This window comes from Ochotona princeps, chromosome 4, assembly GCF_030435755.1.
Source record: "Ochotona princeps isolate mOchPri1 chromosome 4, mOchPri1.hap1, whole genome shotgun sequence".
NCBI classification, from domain to species: Eukaryota; Metazoa; Chordata; class Mammalia; order Lagomorpha; family Ochotonidae; genus Ochotona; species Ochotona princeps.
In genome coordinates, this window is record NC_080835.1 from 90,761,418 (window position 1) to 90,783,454 (window position 22,037).

The following is a 22,037-nucleotide window of genomic DNA, read 5'->3' on the forward strand; positions in this document are numbered from 1 at the left end:
TTCTAACATCTTCCATTGCCTCTTCTGCTCTGGATCCCTAAGTATTATTCCATTTCACATTACTGGGTAATTTATTGAAACAAATGAATAAGCAAAAGATTTATTTAGCCCAAAGTTTGGAAGGTTCTAGGGCCCATGTCTGGAATAGCCTTCATGGCGGGCAGAGTCCTGAAGTGGCACTGTATATCACATCATTACAAGCTACATGGATGTGTATCGGTGTATCTCTGCTCCTCTGTTTCTTATAAAGCCACCAGTGTTCAGTTCCCCATGATAAATGTATCTAATCTTCAGTACCTCAAAAAAGCCCATCTTCAAACAACATAGTTGGGACAAGTTTTCTCCATAATGTATCACAATGGTGACCAAATTTCAATACATGAACACTTTGGGGGATCTTACCCAAACCGTTCTCATACCAGAGTAGTGGGTCAACAAGGTCTCACTTGTTTCCCTGATTACAGTCTTCAGTCACTCCAATCTCAAATGCTCTAGGCACATTTCTAGCTTAGATCTTGGCACTATTCCTCACTCTTGCAAAGCTTTGCTCCAGATATTTACAGGCCTCTAGCCTTTGTACAAATATTGGTCTTTTATTAAAACCTGGTCTTGCTATTAAGTCCAACCTGACCACTGCATTTAAAACTACAGAAAATCTGCTTCTTCTCTGACTCCCAGGCTCCTTTACTCTACCAAGTGGATGCTGATGACATCCTGCCTGTAACCCCTGAGCCCATCTTTGGATCTCAACCTCAGCTGTAGTGGGCAGACAGCCTCTGCTGGGAATCTCCCATTTCTGACTGTGTTCCTGAGAGATTTCTCCATCACTAAAACTTGTTGACCATGCTGGAAACAGCCCTGAGGAGTGGAGGGCTTAATGCCCACAAGGGTATCTCTCAACTCATGCGGCAGTTAATAGATAAATAACTCAGGTTTCCCAGCTCTCAGGAGAGTAATGCTAAGATGCTCAGTGAGTTCTCCAGCAGGGGCTAGCTCCCTGCTCAGTACAGAAAACTCTGTAAACCACCAGTTAGTTGACATTTCTTCGTTCTCTACTTCCTCCTCCCTCACTTAAACTTTCTGAGAACATCTAGCAAGGTGATACTATGAAAGTCCTTGTCTCTGGGTCTTCTTTTGGGTGGACCAAACATGGATTCAAAGCACTCGCCACCTTCTAATATGTAGTTTATTGCTTATTGTATATCTCCTCCTCCCATTAAAAAACAAGTCCCATGGTGATTTTGTGATATAAAAACAAACAAACAAACAAACAAATAAATGTCTCCCAGGTCATGGTAAACACATCTCCACACACTTTGGGAAAAGAAGATAAAATAGTTTTTTGATCATTAATTTAATGATCTGTTAATTAGTGATAAAGAAGAAAATGTATCTCTCTGAAAGAGTACAAATTTAGTATTAGCCATAGATCAAAACATAAGTGCAGGTACAAACATTTACGATCGTGCTAGGTTCCATGCCCTACTCTGGAGTCCTTAGATCCCATTCCCAAAGCTGGCTCCTGACTCCACAATGGTGACGGTCAAATGTTTGTGTTCCAAACCCATGTGGAACACCTGGATGCCGTTTGCATATCTCAAGTATTGTTGGCTGTGAGCATTTACAAAGTGAACAGGCAGATGGGAGTGCTCACATCTATTTGTCTCCCTCTGTCCTGCTGCTCAAATTTAATGGAAGCACAAAGAAGGTGTGATGTGTCATCAGAAAGGAGAATGAACCACAACGAGAAGTTAAAGGAAAGTATACTGTCTTTCCCAGGAGCACAATCCTTTTGGAGTATATCAATTGCCCCAATTTTGGATTCTACAAGAAGCAGTACTGCACAGTAATCAAGCATATCTGATTTAGTCATACAAACATATTTCCAAATCCTGCCTCGACCAGGCCTCATCCATGAATCTTGAAACAAATGACCTGATCTGAGTCTCAAATAAGGTAGACGTATAATATTCACATTGCAGGCTTGCCGTGGGACTTAAATCAAACCATATGAAATTGCTTGGTATGTGCTCTTACCATAGGACAGTTGATGCTGAATGTGTTACTCTTCTGAACAAGGCTGAGACTCGGAATCCTGGAACATTCAGAAGTCCCTGTTTTGCTAGCCACCGTCGTGACACAGTCCAACTGTCTTCCCTGATCGTTCCTCTACCTCATCCTATGGCGTCCTTTTAACTTTTACCGCTTGATGAAACAAAATCTACTTAGGGATTACTGGCATGGAGTGTGTTATATCCCAACACTACATCTGTCTTGATGACCAACTATGTGTCACAGCAGCCGTTTCTGCGCCTGCTTCCTTCACTTAAGTGACCACATATAAGCCCCTCACGTAGCCACAAGCACAGTATCCCACGATCTACTGACAATCCAGGCAGTTTCCCAATGAACAGAGCTCTATTTAACAAAAATAGAAGAAATAGACCACTGAAAACAAACAAAAGGAATCAGCTTCATTTACCTGGCCAACTTTATCACCCTGTTTATACTGATTGTGAATAAAGGAGTAGCTGCCCCAAATCTATGCTGGCTCTCTCTGGAATGTGAAGAAGCAAATGTATTATAATTCTACAGTATCCTTTATTGCATCGTGCTGAAACAAGTGACAGTTTCCTTGATATTTTTAGACAATTTGATTACCTGTAAGAAGTTGTTAATTAAGCCCCACAGCTCCCATGCTTGCGTGGTAATAGATAGTAAGCAGAGGAAAGGAGCAGCAAGGAATAGAAAGGCTATGGGATTTCTCCCTGCTTCATGTAGTTGAGCTTAAATATCCACAATCCTTACCAGTTTGGAGTTGGCTACTCCACTGTTTCTATAATGTTGCAACCCAATATTTCATCCAAAATAATATTTGGTGAGTTTTCTGGATAAAAATTAAATAAAATAGTACTCTCAAGGAACAGTAAGTTTTCCCTTTTCTTCTGTCTCATCATTCAGATAATCCATACTCTCTTCTCTGCTTTTCAGCTTTGCTTCCACTGTGTTCTATCTGTCCGCTGAGCTCCTGAATTAACATGATTGTTCTTATCTTGAGGTAAGTTATACTTTCCCTATCTGCATTTGAACACAGGATTTGGAAAACCCCAGAAGCTTTTACTGAAAATATCATCCATTCTAAGTGACTCCTCTGGCCTTAGGAGCTGACACAAGACATACAGGGTGTGCCTGTATGGGACAATTAATGGAAAACAGGAATCTAGGGCCCAGGAAAGCATGTGGTAGAAAAATGACCCAAAAGACTGTGGGGTAGTCCACAAGCCTTATTGAGAGTGGCCGAGGTCACAGTCACAAAGTCAGTGACCAAATTTGAACACTGAAACATGGGAGGATAATAAATAACATGGAGAACTAGAACACGTAAAAGCTGAGAAAGGGTGAGAAAGTCACCCCAAGACCTAGGTGATTTGCAAATCTTAGAAATGAGGAGAGCCTAAGCACAAAGTGACCAGAAGCAAATATGAGAAACTCGTGAACAGTGAGTGAACCTTTTAAAAAGGAGAAAGAACAGAGTATAGAAAATTATTTTAGTCACATGGGCAGGTAGAGGGGTAGGATGTCCAGGACTCTGTGTCTGGGGGTCTCAAAGTGCAGAAAATATTATGGTATTAGAAAAGTCGGTGTGCAGATGTTTGCTGACCCTCAACAGTCTGTTTCACAGATAAGGAACTAGACTTGCAGAGGTTAACTCATCTCCAGGTCATTAGAGCTGTGAGAACAACCAGACGGTCTTTAATCATTAGCTGCAGCTTAAAGAATCCTACTGATAAGGCAAGGTCTGCCACTAAAATCAATGATACCTCTTTTCATGTTTGATCGTATTTGAAAAAAATAGCAAACATGAAAATAATAATACAGAACCTGAAGTTTCCGGAGGTGGTGTAATTCAGGTAGAAAAACTTGCTTATGAGTGGTTTCAACCGAGGAGAATGTGGAGTGAAATTGGCTCAATTTCTCTTCCCAGAGCTCCAGGAACTCAACTTTGTTATTTGAGATTACCGAGAGGAACAATCATGCTGATTATCACTAACATAGAGTAGCAATTTCAAGTGCTGACAACACTGGGCCTGCACACAGCCTACAGTTGAGTTCTCTAAACGAATTATTCTTTCATCAACAAGCATTTACTAAGAACATATTATATACCGAAGGGGACTGGAATTGAAGCAGAATTCTCTGTAATCAAGGCGTTGACACACACGCACACAGGTGAAATCATGAGAAGACATCAATTCTACTCTTAGGAATAACTAGAAATTCAGAGAAGAGGCACAGATAGAACAAGCTACCATCTCCCTCCCTCCCTTCCCCCTTCCTTCCCTTATTTGCTTCCTTTGTATTGTCCTTCCATAGTATCTATGGAGATCCCATGCCAAGCACTCTAATATTCAATAAACAAAGAATATGATATTCTGCCCTCTGGAGCTTACAGTCTAGTCTGGAAAGTTCATAGTCTTTGAAAGCATTTAAAATTTCTTGGGGCAGGAGGGTGGGTTTTTTTTTTTTTTTTTTTCATTTTATGACACATTTTCACAGGCTCTGGGATTCCCCCAGCCCCTCCAAAAAGCCCTCCTCCCATACTGAATTCCTCCATGTTGTTGCAGTAGTATAGCTCATATCCAGTCTTGATTCCTTTAAGGAGGGTGGATTTTATGGCAGGGTCAACTATAGGAACAGAGGCAAAACTGGAGACCAGGGATGAAGAAAGGTAAAGGAGTTGTTGCCACATGACCTGACAATAGCATTCTAGAACATGGGAACTCTTTCACAAGAAGGCTGAGTCAAGGGAACAACTTAGGTTTCCCCATTTATCTTCTTTCCTTCCTTGTTTACATCATCCTCAAGAGAATGTTCTATTTCTTAAAGATTCAAATTGTCACTTGAGTTTTTACCTTCCTTACTGTATCTGCTTTATGTTAACTGTGTACAGTAAACTTAGGCAGTGAAGGATACAGTCAGGCGTAGTGGAAAGTACTGGTTGACCCACATAGATACCAGTGAGTGTGGGAATATGCAAAAACAGGGAAGGTGAATAGCCCAGTCATTATAATTCAAACCAGGTGGTTCAGCAGCCAGTCACCTCCTCATTCACAAACAACAAAGGCCATGATGACTCAGTTCCATTCAGGTGCTTTAATTAATCTACATAATGTATTAAATGCCCTGCTAGATGGGATAGGAGGAAAGTCTGGTCCAAGTCTCCATCTTTGCACACCATGAAGACAAACAAGCAGGGAATTGGAACAAATAGTGTTGTAGAATCTAAAGTATTTGAATGGGTTGAGAAAGACTATTTCAGTGTAGAGAAGTTAGGAAGGAGGGAAGGGAAAAGCAAAGAGGCCATGTTGGTATCTGCACTGAACTGCTGCTATTCTTTGACACACCACACAACAAGCAGCACTTGTAACTGTGCTGCTAGTGCCCAGTGTGATGCTCAGTTGGCTAATCTTTGCCCTGCAAGCACTGGGATCAATTAGGGGCACCAGTTTGTGTCTAGCTACTCCACTTCCCATCCAGCTCCCTGCTTGTGGCCTGGGAAAGCAGTAGAGGATGGCTCAAGTTGTTGGGCCCCTGTGGGAGACCAGGAATAGGCTCCTGGCTCCTACTTCATATCGGATAAGCTTTGGCCAACATGAGCATTTGGGGAGTGAAGCAGCGAATGGAGAATCTTTCTCTCTGTATCTGCCTTCCCAATAAAAATAAATAAATCCCAGCCCAGCACAATAGCCTAGCAGCTAAAATCCTTGCCTTGCGTGTGCCCAGGGATCTCATATGGGTGCCAGTTCTAATCCTGGCAGCCCTGCTTCCCATCCAGCTCCCTGCTTGTGTCTTGGGAAAGCAGTTGAGGATGGCCCAAAGCCTTGGGACCCTGTACCTGCATGGGAGACCTGGAAGAGGCTCTGGACTCCTAGCTTCAGATTGGCTGAGCTCTGGCCATTGCAGCCGCTTGGAGAGTGAATCAGTGGATGGAAGATCTTACTCTGTCTCTCCTCCTCTCTGTATATCTGACTTTAATAAAAATCAGATAAATAAATAAACAAATCTTTAAAAAAACACCACTTACTAGGTATAACTGGTATACATCATTACTGATTGCCCTGCCCATGTAATACAAATGTCAGTTGAGGGCATCTAGGCATCTAAGAAGTAGGGAAAATTAATTACAAATGCTACTCCATGCCTTATGGAAATTCAAACCATGTATCACAAAAATATTTCAGTTTCAGTTGACTTTTGTAGGATTTATATGAGTTGCAATGTACATTATTTCACATTAGAATAATCCTGGGGCCACTGCTGTAGCACAGTGAGTTACACTGCTTTCTGTCTGTCTGGCACGATGGCTCAGTGGCTAAATCTTGCCTTGAATGCCCCGGAATCCTATATGGGTGCTGATTCATGTCCTGACAGCCCTGCTTCCCATCCAGCTCCCTGCTTGTGGCCTGGGAAAGCAGTTGAGGATGGCCCAAAGCCTTGGGTCCCTGCACTCATGTGAGAGACCTGGAAGAGGCTACAGGCTCCTGGCTTCTGATCGGCTCAGTCCCGGCCGTTGTGACTACTTGGGGCATGAACCAGCATATGGAAAATTTTCCTCTCTGTCTTTCCTTCTCTTTGTAAATCTGACTTTCCAATGAAAATAAATAAATAAACTGCTTTCTGTGACGCCGGCAGCAAAGGTAATAGGCGCTGGTTCAAATCCTCACTGCTGAATTTTCAGTCTAGTTCCTTGTTAATTCACCGGGGAAAACAGCAGAGTTCTCCAAGTGGGGGACTTGGGTGGAGTCCCTGATCTGAATTCAGCCTGGCTAAACTCCAGTCAGTGCAACCATTTGGAGTGAACTGGTGGGTGGAAGATCTCTCTTTCTCTATCACTCTTAACTCTCTGCTCCTCTTTGTCCTTGCCCTTCCCCCATCTCTCTCTCTGGTACTGTCTTTCATCTAAACAAATACATATTTTAAAATGATTAGAATAAGTCTGAAACACTCCCTTTATTTAGAAAACAAAATAAATAAATCCCTTAGAAATTAAAACATTTGTTCATGTAATAATTATGACTTTAATATCCCCACTAAAGCACCAACAAAAACAACTTTAAGCAGAACATTAGTCATCTCCCTTCTAAAATTGCTCTCCAGTCTCCCAGCCCTGGGGAATTTTAATTGGCCGGTTGCCCATGGTGTTCTCCCATAATCCACTCCCGGCATGTTTTCTTTTCTCCTCTCATTCTTCTTCCCCCTGCCTCACCTCTGCCTCTGCGTCTGATCCGCTTAGGATTCCCCAAAGAACTCCAAATTCTTCTTTTCCCTCTTCTCCCCTCCCTCTGCCTTCACCTCTCCTTCCTCCCCCTCTCTTTTTGTTCTCTTTTTGTCATCCAGAGACATTCGATGTTGAAAACTTTAGTTATCCATAGACATATTATATAAGGAATTCTAGGGTCAGTTTGAGTTTAGCTCATTAGTAATTTTGAAAATACTGACTTCTAACTGCTGTATACTGGACTTTTGCATATTTATCAGGCTTAGAAGAGAGATTTGTAAATAAAGAGGTCATCATTGAGCGGTAAATCAGAATGCATCCCTGCTTTCACCTCTGTCCTCCAAATTCCACCATCCTGTTCTGCTTCCTCTGATGAAGAGTAGACTAACAAGTCATTCACATAATTAATGAAAAAATGCAAAGCAGGGAGGAGAAGGAAAGGGGAAACAAAGACTCACCGATCTTCATCAGGCATCACAGCTGCTTTTGCCAGCTACATCATTGATCAATCCACAAGTCATATCACATGTCTGCATTCAAGACCTTGGTTTTATACTTACAAAATTGAGACTCCTTAAAACCAAGGGTGTTGGGCCCAGCACAGTAACCTAGTGGCTAAAATCCTCGCCTTGCATGCTGCAGGATCCCATAGGGGTGCTGGCTCGTGTCCCGGCTACTCCACTTCCTATCTTCCTGCTTGTGACCTGGGAAAGCAGTGGAGGATGGCCCAAAGCCTTGGGACTCTGCACCCACATGGGAGACACGGGTAGAAGCTCCTGTCTTCTGATTAATTCAGCTCTGGATGTTGTAGCCATTTGGGGAGTGAACCAGCAGATGGAAGACCTTCCCCTCTGTTTCTCTTTTTCTCTGTAAATCCAACTTTCCAATAAGAAACAAATAAATCTTTTTTTTTTTTATTAATTACGTTGCATTATGTGACACAGTTTCATAGGCTCTGGGATTCCCCCAACCCCTTCCCATGCCCTCCCCCCATGGTGGATTCCTCCACCTTGTTGCAGCATTACAGTTCAAATTCAAGCAAGACTCTTTCTTTGCAAACATATACCAAGCATAGAGTCCAGCATCTTATTGTCCCGATAGATTCAATGGTTTCTTGGGGAGACCATCTCTGGTCTGAAGGTAGAGCTGGCAGAATATCATCCCGATCAATTAAAAGCCACAACATAACATCAACAACGATTTTCAACATTATGGAATTATTTGACATGGTATTGAGTAACCAATAGAAACAAATAAATCTTAACAAAAGAGTGCTATCCAGCATTTTGTTGCATTTTATATCAAAGCAGCCAACAATGCTTACATTTTCTATACTCAGTCTAGTGTTGAGAATGGTCTTCATTCTCAAGAATACTTCTAAAGAAGATGAGTGGCATATGATTTACAGACATGCTAGTGGGTATATTGAACAATTCAATGAAGAAAAATGTTGATATCTTTTGAAATATTACTGGGTAAGTGACTGCCCACTTCATCTAACTGTTAGGCCATTCCTGATAGCATGAAACTGGTAGATATTCATGGATCAATATTTGAGTATTGAAAAAAGAAGCAGACCAGGTTTAGTCCAGACTTGTAAGAAAACTCCAAAAGGGCATTTGCCCATGATTCAATGGCTTGATCAGAAGCCTGAGGGAGTTGGCCTTTTAACATTTATCCTCTGTCAACTGTTTAATACAGATTCATTTGACTTTTGAATCAAGGGCCTATACATAGAATGAGCAGTAAATGAATGTAGACTTCTCCAAAATCTTTGTGTGATATTCTTGGAAGTCCTACTTAAATCTTCAGCCTTCTCCAAAGTGGTGTTGGTCTGTATAAGTACCACGCCCTAACCAACTGCAGCTCTGGAGCTCTGTGGTGTCATTCTATAACAGAAGCCCATTAGGCTAGAGAAGCCCAGTTAAGCTTGGAGTCAGGTGAGGTGTAGCGGAACTTGCTGAAGCCAGATTCTTATCCATGAGCTTCAGCTCATTTAACAAAACTGCTTCGTGAGACAATTCTTGTTTTTGCCCTTCCAGCAACAAAAGGAAAAGCAATTGATCAGCTTCTAACCTTTTATAGACCCATCACCCTTGTGGGCTAGAGGAATTGGTTCAAGCAGGGCTCTTTCTACATGCACAGGTAATACTATGGCATAAATAATATTTAAGCTGATTTGAACAGGATCGTCTCGCTTTCTGCAAGAATTCTGTAAACTGTAGCAGATGTCTTAAGCTAGAATGTACAAAATGGCCAAAGGTCAGCTAAATTTTATTTCCATTTGGCCTGAACCAAATTCCTCTGCAGTCCTCAGAAATGCTTGTCCCCAAAGTGATAAGGACCTAGTTGTTGAACGTTGCCATTTTCCCCTGGGTTATTGATAAATTCTTGCCCTAACTTTTTTTTTTTAATTAGCCCTCAAAATAGTTGGAAAAGCTAAATAAATTTAAATTTAAATGAAAAAACTTAAATTTAAGTGGCAGGAATATGCCAGGTCATCTTTACTCAAATGTGGCATTCTTATGTACAGTAATTAGAGGATTCTAGTGCATTAATTATATACATCTAACACATTATATAATAAATAATGTTATATAGTGTATTATATATAATTATATGTACTATATTATATATAATAAAAATATCTAGTGTACTTTCTACATAATTATATATGCAATGTACATGAATACATGTTTTAAAGGCAGGGACTGAGTCTTGCTCATTTTTGTAATTTTCTTAATGCCTAGGATAACAAGACTGTCATTCATTCAGTGTCCAGTAAAAATTATCTTTGGTGCCATTCATGCATCGAGACACAATTTAACAAACTTCTGAAAGAAATTTTAATATCCTCATTTCTGAGACCAGGAAAGAGATCTTAGAGTTCTTCAGGCAATTAGTATAAATAGTAGGATCAGAATTCAAAATCAGGTCTCTCTAGCTGTAAGCTTATGCTCATAAAATTATGCTATACTAAACAGTACTTAACAAAATAGGCAAACAACAAATAGTTGATTATTGAGTTGAGAATAGGAGTACTTTTGTGAACGGAGATAAAACTGAAATATAAAGCCAAACATGTACAAAGTACTGTGGGAAGTACTACAGATATTCCTGGTGTATTCGTCCTGTTTCTTCAAGATTAAGGGGAAAAACTAGGATTCTGAGTTCCTGGCTTATATCATCAAGGATGCTTAAAAGACTGTTGCAAACTTAGTACATGATCTGGAAATTTTTATTCAGTTGAAGAGATATAAAAACATTTAGAACCTCCAATGTTTAATGATTACAATGGCTATCCCTCAGCCATAGGCTATAACACCATTTACAGTTAAATTCAGCAAAAAGAAAGAAAGAAAGAAAGAAAGAAAGAAAGAAAGAAAGAAAGAAAGACAGACAAACAAGCTAGTCTTCCATTACTAATAAGGAGGGTGCCAACTTCTCCAAGTCACGCCAGTAATGGGGTTTTCAACACATCCTTGGGCATATAATGAACCTGCTCTGTCACATGCCTGCCAAGGCCTGTGTTCTCACCTGGAGGCTACTGTTTCACTTGCTGCATTTGCCATAAACATTGCTGACTTCATCAGCTTTTGAGAACCTGGCTCAGGTCTCAGCAAGTAGGAGGGCTTTGAACTCACCATCTGTGTTGTAGTGCAGATTCTGCAATTTTCAGGCACTTTGCCTTTCTGCTGCAGGGGCTTAATTATTGATTCAAATAATGGAGGAAGGGGGTACCTGGCAAAAGCTGCAGTTGGGAGGAAGAAGGGAAGGAGTTTCCAAAACTGTTGAAATGCTGGGAAATTCCAGCTCCTTTGCAGGAGTCAAACATACCACCTAGCCAGCAACCAGTCAATCTGTAACTTTCCAATTCTGTTGAATGCTGTTTCATGTATTGAATAGCTACAGTTCCAAGAGGGCAGGAGAAGTGGGGTGGAGCGATGGGGGAAGTAGTATTAGGATGAAGTGATTGAAGCCCATGCTGCCTCTTTCATAAGGCAGGGAATCTTGGAAAGTGCCTTCATCTGAGTCAAGGGAAAAGGAAAAGGAGGCAGTGGAGAGAAGGAGGAAATAGGAAATAAAGTAGAAATTTTTCTTCATATTTAAATTCAGTGACATCATGATGAGATTGTCAGTGCCAAGGATGCAATCCCAAAGGTCAAAGACATATGTTCCAGCATCAGAAATGAGCACGTGCACCCCGGAGACACCAATACTGTTAAGCCACTCGGTAGCCACTTTGGGCGATCACTCCACCTCTTTCAGCCTAAGTTTGCACTTACTGACATCAAAGACTAAAACCAAACTCGTCCTTTATACATTTTGTTTATAAATTTGTGTAATTGCACATTATGATGATGCATGAGTAAATTAAGTGAATGAAAGCTGAACTACTTTTGCAGAAGTAGAAGTAGGGTGCTGGTATCTGCCCTGCGTTTGCCATCGTCCATAATCCTCCAACTGATACCACGCAGGGACTTCATCAGGGCTCCAAAGAGGGTTTGAAAACTTCTAGCCTTATTACTCAGAACAGCCCCCCGCTCAAAGTTTACTGTTCCATAGCCAGTAATCTCTGGGTTCTCATGGCTATTGGGGAGGTGTTTGTATGAGAGTGGTATTCAGAAAAACCTGTACTCCCAGCCTTGGCCCAGTGGAGAAACTACCCTGACAGGAAAGTGGGTGGAAAATGGACTACAGCATATTTGTCACAGATTCTGACAAAAGCAGATCCAGTCCTGCTCCGTAGACCCATCACACAGACTACAGAGAGAAGCAGATTCCTTCTCTCCAAGAATGTAGAATGGCACCATTTTAGAGCCTGGCCTGTTAATGTCTTAGAATGCATAAATTACAATGGATTGGCCCCAAAGAGCATGTGCATTTGCCAAATGAGCTGGCTGTTTGTGAGTGGGGAGAATCATTATCAGCTTGTGCAGTGACTCAGCTGAGTCTGTGAGTGTGTACTTGTGTTTATGTGTCGACAGTCTCTAGGCATCACAAAAGCATGCTTTTCAATCACTTCTCTATCTAGCAATTCTCTCCAAATAAATTCTAACACACTTTCCAAATATTTAACAAACTCTGTGAAATTCATCTTTGCAAAACAACTTGAGTCCCACGAAGCCTTCTTTAGTCGTTCCTCCCTCTCTTATTTACCTAGCAGTTACTAATCACTTCATACCCAGAGCTCTCCAACAATGTAATCTTGCAGGGTACTTTAATTTCCCACCAGAGCCTATCTCATCTCTGCAGTCAAATTAAACCGCTATGGAATTGCAGAATATTTGGTAGGTTTTTCTGAGTCCCCGTAGTGTTATGCACAGAATAGCTACTGCACTATTATTTTACTTTAAATTATTCTTACCTACCCCCTCTTGAACATTGGTATTAACAACTACTCTACAGAGGTGAACAATTGTCTCAATGGTTCAGACATTTGTTGGGAAGCTTACATGCCCTATCAGAGTGCTTGGCTTAAGTTCCAACTCCATTTCAGATTCAACTTTCTTGTGAAGCATCCTGAGGCAGCAGATGACGTCTCAACTATCTGGGTCCCTGCCACCATCGGGGAGACCCGCTCTGGGTTCCAGTTTCCTAGCTTCAGCCTAGTCCAGCTCCAGATATTGTAGGCATTTGGGATAGTAATCAACAAGTGAAAAATTTCTTTCTCTCTGTTTCTCCCTTTTCCTCTCCCATCTCCCACTTCCCTTCTTCCTCTCTTATTCTCCCCCTCTTTCTCTTCTCATCTCTGTGCCTTTCAAGAAAAGTAAAAATAAACAAAAAATGTAAAACCTGCTGTAAAAAACGTCAAAATAAAAGACAAGGCAACAGAAGAAGATAAATCCTGACAGAAAGCAGCTATTATTATAATTTTTGAGCCAACGCATTTAAGATAATATTTTAGTAGTGGCATGAAGACCCATGGGGGCAAAATGGAACCAGACTGAAGTCTTGTTTAGAGAAATCAGGCTGTGACTGTGAGATGCTCTGAGGAGAAAGGATAACCTTGAACTACTGAAGTATAAATTATTAATTGTTGACTCTGAGATGTTTGCTACAGGTCTGGAAGTAATGAGGGAACCATGACAGCTGCATGTAGCTAGTGGCATAAGCAAGTTATCAGAATTTGAAGTTGGAAAAGATGTTAAGAGTTGTATAACTTTCCTTCCCTGGTTTTGGAGCCTCAAAACATCCTCCTGTCAAAGTAACACTAGTTACAAATTCCAAGGCTAGGACAATGCTAACTCTAGATTTCACACAGGCTAACCTCATACTGTCGTGGACTCACGACTGACGGAACTTAAGGTTCTTTCCTTCCAACTTCTTCAACTTCTGAGCCAGTAAAACCACCAAAAATTTTGACATGACAGGACTTGGCACTTGTAATCATCATTGTTAGGGCCTCTATTGACTCAAATGTGGAGGTGTGTTCATCGCTGGTTTCTAGACATTCAAGGGGCCCATCTTTGGAGACAATGGAGATTTGTTTCCTTCTGTCCACCCAAAATCAGTAAGTGCAAGGACTAGTGTGTCATGACCATGATCCACACATTAGTTCAGAAGGGCAGAGTAACTCATTCTGAGAAAAGGGACAGGATTTAAGTTTAAAGAAATCCCATGAAATTAGAAAATCCAGAGATAGTTTAAGCCTGTAGCTGTGAAAGATGAACTATCCCAGAGTAAATTACAAGATGTTCCGAGGGAGGCCGTTGCCTTTGCCTCATCTGTCCACAGCATTACTTGGGTAGAAAAGGGGAAACCAGCCAACAAACAAGTGAAGAGATGCTTAAAAAATGCAAATTAAAACAACAATGAGATGCAATTTCTAAAAATTTATCAGATTGGCCAAAGTACCAAGTTTAATAATACCCACTGCTGGCAAGGATGCGGTCCAAAAGTCATTTTCATACACATTCTATGAAATCTAAGTAGATGCAACTTCATGAAAATAAATCAGCATCATGTATCAAAATAGGATGGGCACATACCCATTCAGCTAATAACTTTCCTGCTAATGTTCACCCTATGATATGCCCAGATTTGCATGTCTCAATATACAATGTGTTGGGATAGTCTTGGTTGCAGTTATGAGAGAACAAGAATAGAAGAAACCCAAATATCTTACTATAGGGCCTCCATGATATGAGATATGTGAGTTGGAAAGGGGAAGCTGAGAATTTAGGGTGGGCCAAGATGTCTGAAGTTCACAGCACAGACTGTAGCAGGGAGAGAGCTCAGAAAGATAGTGTAAAATCAGCATCGATGTCCCCTCATGTATTTAGAGAAATACTGATCAAAATGTACATACTATCTGAAGTTTGGGAAACAACCATGAGAGAGAGAGAGAGAGAGAGAGAGAGAGAGAGAGAGAGAGAGAGAGAATGCACAGCATTCACATAGGATTAAAAATAGTGACTGTTCACTAAACTGAAAAATCTCACAGCTCATTAAATAGGGTATTCACAAGGGACTTGCAGTAACCCATGTCAGAGAGTATTTAATCCTTGATGAGAACTGAGCTCTGGTACCACATAAAATTTTTTACAGGAGGACATAAAAATACAAAATATGCAGTACCCATTAAGGTTAAATTTACAGTACCTGACACTTAATCATAAATTTTCAGGCCTGGAAACATGCAGGAAAATACAGCTCACAATAAGAGGAAAAATTGGTGCTGGCATACCAACCAGCATCTCTTATAGGTGCCAATTTCAGTCGCAGCTGCTCCTCTTCTGATGTGACTACCTGCTAATGTTCCTGGAGAAGCAGTGAAAGACAGCCCAAATCTTTAGGCTTCTGCGCCATGTGGGAGACTTTGAAGAGGTTCCCACTTCTGTCTATAGAATGGCACAATTCTAGCCATTGCTGCCATTGGGGAGTAAATTAGCAGATGGAAGACTCTCTCTGTCTCAAATCTGACATTCAAATAAATTTAAAAAAAAAAATCTTTAAAAATAAAAAAAGAGGGCCCGGTGGAGTCGCCTAGCAGCTAAAGTCTTCGCCTTGAACGCCCTGGGATCCCATATGGGCGCTGGTTCTAATCCCAGAAGCTCCACTTCCCATCCAGCTCCCTGCTTGTGGCCTGGGAAAGCAGTCGAGGATGGCCCAATGCATTGGGACCCTGCACCCGCGTGGGAGACCCGGAAGAGGTTCCTGGTTCCTGGCTTCAGATCGGCGCGCACCGGCCCGTTGCGGCTCACTTGGGGAGTGAATCATCGGACGAAAGATCTTCCTCTCTGTCTCTCCTCCTCTCTGTATATCTGACTTTGTAATAAAATAAATAAATCTTTAAAAAAATAAAAAAAGAAAAATCAATTCTGTGGGTCTAGCACAAAACAGATGTGAGAATTAGCAGTAAAAAACTTTAAAATAGGAGAAGAAGGATATTAGGAGGCATGAAAAATTACTTGGCGTTTGATAAATAAGTTCAATACTTTGATTACACTGATAGCTTCATAGTTGTATATATGTCAACATTTATGAAATATACTTTAAATGTGTGTGTTCGTTTACATGTCAACTGCATTTCAATGAAACTACTAAAGATGAAAGAAGATAGGGCAATATGGACTTACATGGGAAGACCTCCAAAATACACCATTAATTGAAGAAAATGCTAAGCATTGTTTATGCAGGATCATTTTAACCCACATCTAAAATACGTATTGGCATATGAATGAAAATTTTCTGGAAATTTAAACGACAAATTACAAATGCCTATCTTAGGAATAGTTGTTTTTAAAAGAACAACATTTGGCTATCTCAAACACAAGCATTTTATTTAAAGTAAAGGGTTACTGGGTTTTATAGACAGCAGAAATAAGAAACTTTTACTGAAACATTTAAAGTCTAAGTATTTTGCACACTTTCAAACTTTGAAGTTTCTTAAAAAGTTAAATATGCTTATGATAGAAGACACAAATTCCACCCCTGTGAGCCTATGCAAGAGAAATTAAAACCCATGTCCACATCAAGGCTATACTGAATGCTCATAAAAGCATTACTCATATTATACTTTGATAAAACTGCTAAAAATAAAAGCTAACAATTATAAAGCCAGGAGCAAATGGCAGTGGTTATGGATGTCTGCTTTTTTTATACAAGTGGATGAGATGATGTCTAAATATTAAGATGCTCTACTGCTCTACTATCTGAAGCCAGTGGTCCCAGGACTGCAGCAGCACATCGGGCTACCCCTTCTGAGGTGGCACAGACAGTTGAACATTGTTCCCTTTGGGTAGATTGTTCTTTGTTCAGATATTTCAGAGAAGGAACTGACAGTGTCTGGTATGGGCACAACAGCTCAGAGAGCAGTTGGGAAGGCAAGCTCTGGATACCGACAGATCTGCCCGTGTTCCATTTCTGCACCTCATGTGTTTCTTGGGAGGCTGCAGTGAAATGTTCTTTGTGATGTGCACTGCGCAAGGCAGAATCACAAAGTAGGAGCTGTGATTTGTATGTTCTTAGAGCAGTAGGGATTGCCTTGTGCTGTCTTACCCACACTTACTGTCTGGATCCCCTAGTCCCCAGACCACTGGTAAGTTGGTGGGAACAGCAGAGTTGAGGCAGCACTCATACAAAATAGAACTTGATCAAAATCAGGTTTCTTTCCCCAAGACCAATTCACTGCTTTATGCACAGTGGCCAAGTGTTCTAACATTTCTGGGTTTTGAACACTAACAAATGGTTAACATCATAGGAAGGATTAAAATACATTGTCAATATTTTTTGTTTTATTTTTTTAAAAATTTATTTATTTATTTGAAAGTCAGATTTTACAGGGAAAGAGAGACAGAGAGAGGTCTTTTATTTGTTGCTTTATTTCCTGAATGGCTACAGTAGCAAGAGCCGAGCTAATCCGAAGCTGGATGCCAGGAGCTTCTTTTGGATCGTCCATGTGGTTGCGGGGCCCAAAGCCTTGGATCATCCTTCATTGTTCTCCCAAAGAACTGAACCAGAAGTCAAAGAGCCAGGACACAAACTGGCACCCATATGGGATGCCAGTACTAGCTGGCAGAGAATTTGCCTGTTATGCCACTGCTCTGGCCCTTGTCAACATTTTTAAACTCAGCTTTTTACTGTAATTTCAGATTTATGTGAAATTATAAAAAATAATAGAGACATTCTGTGCCCTGTTTATCTGCTTCTCCCCAGTGATAACAGCTCCTAGAACTATCATGCATTTTATATTAAAATTGGGATTGATTTTCAGTAAATTTTTGCACCAAGTAGGAGGTCTAGTTTTAAGGTTCACTTTCTTCCCTATGCATTTCCAGTTGCTTTAGCAGCATGTATGAAAAGTTTGGCTTTTTTTTCACTGAACTGCTTTTGCAACTTTGTCAAGTAATACTTATGAGTACCCTTCTGGGTTCATTATTGTGTTCCATTGCTTTCTGCCCCTGTCTTTTCCCAGGGTCACACTGTTGATTATGTAGCCACATAGAAATCAGCCTTAATATCAGGCAGAATGATTACAAACCTATTGCGTTCTTTTTTTTCCCAAAAGTAAGTTTTTTCTGTGTGTGAGTGTGTGTGTGTGTGTGTTTGTTAAGATACAGCTCCACAGGTCTGGAATTTCCTCCACATCCTTCTCCAAATTCCCTCTCCCCACTGGTTTCTCCTATAATATTATTATAATATTTTATTCCTTCAGAAATAGTCATGAACCCATCATTCTGCTGTTCAAGTGTATATACTGACATTGTAGGTATGGACAATGGCAGAGAGTCCAGCATAACAGTTTCACTGGGAGTCCATCTTTGAATTCCTTTTTAAAGAAATATAAAGGTTATTTTATTCCAGGATGTGCACCTTCCCATGTAAATTTTAGAACATTTGTCTCTATTTGCAAACATATTGTGATTTTTTAAACAGAAATGAGTTAAGCCTATACTCAGGGAGAATCAACATCTTTAATACACCCGCTCTTTCGACACATTAAAATCCTGCCTCGCCACTTTGTCACCGTTACTTTGATTTCTTTGATCAGAATTCCATACATTTTAGTAGACGATGCTATAATTTATGACATTGATCGTGCAAAATATTTCATTTTCTTAGAAAAACATGAATTATTTTGTTTTTAGTTTTATTCTGTGTCCATTGTCAGCACATACTAATGGGATTTCTACATACCACATTTCCATTGTATTTGAATTTAGCTTCTAAGAGAAGGTATGCACTTCATTGACTTCTAATAGGTGTTCAGACCATTTATACTTAGTAATTATTTAATTTTTGATATATTAGGGTTTAAACTTGCCATTTAACTATTTGCCTTCTGGTTTTTCCCCATTCTGTTTCTTTTTCTTCTCTCATTTTTCCTTGCTTTTCTTTCCCTTACTTACATATTTATAATCATTCCATAGCCTTTTATTTGTGTTAATTTTAAGTATATTGCCTTGATGATTTTCTTAGCACTTACTGCAGATATTGCTATGTACCATTGCTCACAAAACATTAGAAGTTTATTTCCATTTAAGTCTTTTATTCTCTATATATTATAAATATAATCTTCTCAACTATTCCCTGAATATATATTAAGCACCACAACAGATAGTTATTATCATTTGTTTCAGTCATCAGGTATGGTTTTTAAAGTTCATAGTTCATGAGAACGGCCTATTGTGTTTACCACTATTTCTATTTCTATCCTCTCTCTCTTTTTTTTTTTAACTTTATGAAGTCCCAGTTCTTCTAATGTCATTTCCTCCCTGTTTTAAGAAGTTCTTTTAATCATTCTTTAAATGTAGAACTGCAAGTGAGAAATTCTCTTAGTTTTCCTTTGTCTTGCATGTTTATCTTTCATGGCTGAAGTTTCACCAGATAGAGCATTTGCAGTTAACAGGGATTTTTTCCCCTCTGTACCTGAGAAGTATGTTTCTTTTTCTGCTTAAAAAATGAAAATTAAGACTGGTATTTCTGTACATAAATCTGTAATTCTGCTTAGCTGTTTAAAAACTTTTTTTTCTTGGTCTTTAGTTTGAAAATATTTTGTGTTGCATTCTGGTATGGATTTCTTCAGATTTATTTATTTATTTGGGGGTTTGCTTAAGCTTCTCTAATTTGCACATTTATGCTTTTTGTCAAATTGGGAAACTTTAAGTATGTGCTACATTTTTGGCGCCCCATTAATTATTTCTTTTTCCTTCTAAGACTCTGGTGTCTGAACGTGAGATATGGCATCCTCTCATCTTACATGGCTTTGAGCCTCAGTTAAAATTTTTTTCAAATCCCCTTTTTCTCTAAATTCTATTGATCTGTCCTCAAATTAACTAATCCTGTCATCTTTATTCTGCTATTGGACCCATCCAGTGGATTTTTTATTTTGGTTATTATAGTGTCTGTTCCGTAATTTCCATACAATTCATTCTTACAATACCTTTTTAAACTATGATTATCTAATTTTAATTTTTTTTCAAGATAATTTTATAATTACTTGTTGAAACACTTTTATGGTGGTTGCTTTAAAATCTGTCAGTGTTAACATCTGGTTCATGCCAATACTGATGTTATTTGATTATTATCTCATTCTTGTTGTGATTTCCTTGATTCTTGGTAAGCTCAATGAGTGACAGCTACATTCTGGACATTATAAACACAGGAATAGGAGATTCTTTGTCCTATTTATATTTTTAAAGTTTTTGTTTATTTTCATCTTATTTGAAACAGAAAGACAGAGCTTGATCTTCCATCTGCTGGCTCATTCCCCTGAGATCTGCAACAGGGAGACTTGACTAGCGTGAAGCCAAGAAGCTGGGAATTCAGTCCAGTTCTTCCATGTCAGCGGCAGCATCTCAAGCATTCCTATAATTACTTGCTACTTCCCTATGTGCACATTATCAGGAACCTGGAATTGAAAGTGAAGCTAAGTTTAAAACTATGCACTTGGTAAGGATGTGAATGTCAAGCAGTACCTTCACTGCTACATCAAATGTGTACCCCTCTTGATTCTATTTAACCATTCAATTCTAGTTGGCACACAGCCTATTTAGATTTATTGGTCTACTTTTTGCAAATTATAATCCCAGGAACCATTTAGTTATGAGAGCTCTTGAGATACCATGTTGAACTGCCTTTTTATCCGGCTGTGACAGATTGTCCACTGAATCCCTGTTAGTGCCACCTATGGGATGAGAAGATGTGGCCTTGGACCAACTAATCACCTTAGGTAGAGGACAGAGGATACCAGACCTATGAGGTGAGAGATTTTCTTTTGTTTTTCTTTTTTTTTAATTTGTTTATTTTTATTGGAAAGTAAGATATACAGAGAAAAAGAGAGACAGAGAGGAAGATCCTCTGTCCACTGATTCATTCCCCAAGTGACCACATTGGCCAGAGCTGAGCTGATTTGAAGCCAGAAGCTTCTTCCTGATCCCCCACACAAGTGCAGGGTCCCAAGACTTTGGAGCTTTGGGCCATCCTCAATTGCTTTCCCAGGCCACAAGCGGGGCTGCAGGGATTAGAATCAGTACCCATATGGGATCCCAGTGCGTTCAAGGCGAGGACTTTAGCTGCTAGGCTACTGTGCTGGGCCCTTTCCCTTGTTTTTGAATCACCTAGTCCTATAGTACTGCTAGTGCTGCAAGGAGTGGGAAGATCTCATCTCAGTCTCCAACAGCAAGAGACTAGAAAACCAGAGGCCACCAGGTACAGATGGCTGTCTATTGCTGGGGGATGACCAAGAGACAGAGATGACTAGAGGTGAACATGGTGTGAATCACAGACGGGAATCCCTTCTTAGGCCCTGGCTCTGCTGCTGCTTTTGGGTATGGACCTCCCTGGAAAGTGCTGCCTGCACTTCTGTCCCAGTCCTTCAGGAAGGAATGAGCTGTTACTGTTTTCACTTACATTTTTGGCCTCTGCTTATTGACTCAGGTTCAGATCTCTCTAATGTCCAGTCTGAGATGCATAAGAGAAATAATGGACCCAATGAACTTACCACAGTGCCTTTCTTCAAGTCCTGAGGTCCCTTGTAGATCTACTTTCCTTACACCTTTCGCATTCCTTTTTTTTTGTTTGTTTGTTTGTTCTCTGTTGAGCTAGTCCCAAAGTACTTAGTATCTTTAGAAAAGAGCAATGGGGATTGAGCATTGGATGCCCCTTGGGACACCTGTGTTCCATGTCATGGAGTGCCTGGCTTAGTCCTGGCTGTTCTGCTTCTGAGCCAGTCTCCAGATGCTGCACATCCCATGATGTAGCAGGTGCTGGCTCACATACTTGGATCTATGTCACACATGTCGGGTGCCCAGATGGAGTTCCTGAATCCTGGCTTTGGCTTGATACGGCTCTAGTTATAGAGGGCATTTGTAGAATGAATCAACAGATACAAAATATTTTCTTTCCTCCCTTTCTTCCTTCCATTCATCCTTCCTTAATGCCTTTCTTCCTTCATTCCTTTCTTCCTCTATGTCTCTCTGCCCTTCAAATAAAATGAAGATAGGGCTTGGCAGCGTGGCCTAGTGGCTAAGGTCCTCGCCTTGATCCCATATGGCCGCTGGTTCTAATCCTGGCAGCTCCACTTCCTCTCTATCTCTCCTCCTCTCAGTATATCTGACTTTGTAATGAAAATAAAATAAATCTTAAAAAAATTTAAAAAAATAAAAATAAAAATAAAATGAAGATAAATTAAAAATTAAAATATTAGTATGAAAATAAGATCAGGGAAAATAGTGCCTATGACATTGTTTCTTAATATTTTATTGTTAAAGAAATTATAGTTTTTAAGTAGGACCAGAAATGTTCCTTATAT

The 22,037-nt window shown here is 40.1% G+C and overlaps 1 long non-coding RNA gene across 1 annotated transcript in view; it reads left to right on the forward strand.

Moving 5' to 3' along the window:
* LOC131480100 (uncharacterized) overlaps positions 1-22,037 on the forward strand; it is a 163,085-nt gene that overhangs the window by 68,131 nt on the left and 72,917 nt on the right. Inside the window, exon 2 of the long non-coding RNA XR_009245253.1 lies at positions 2,992-3,058. This is a non-coding gene — a long non-coding RNA (uncharacterized LOC131480100). The remainder of the gene's footprint in view (positions 1-2,991; positions 3,059-22,037) is intronic.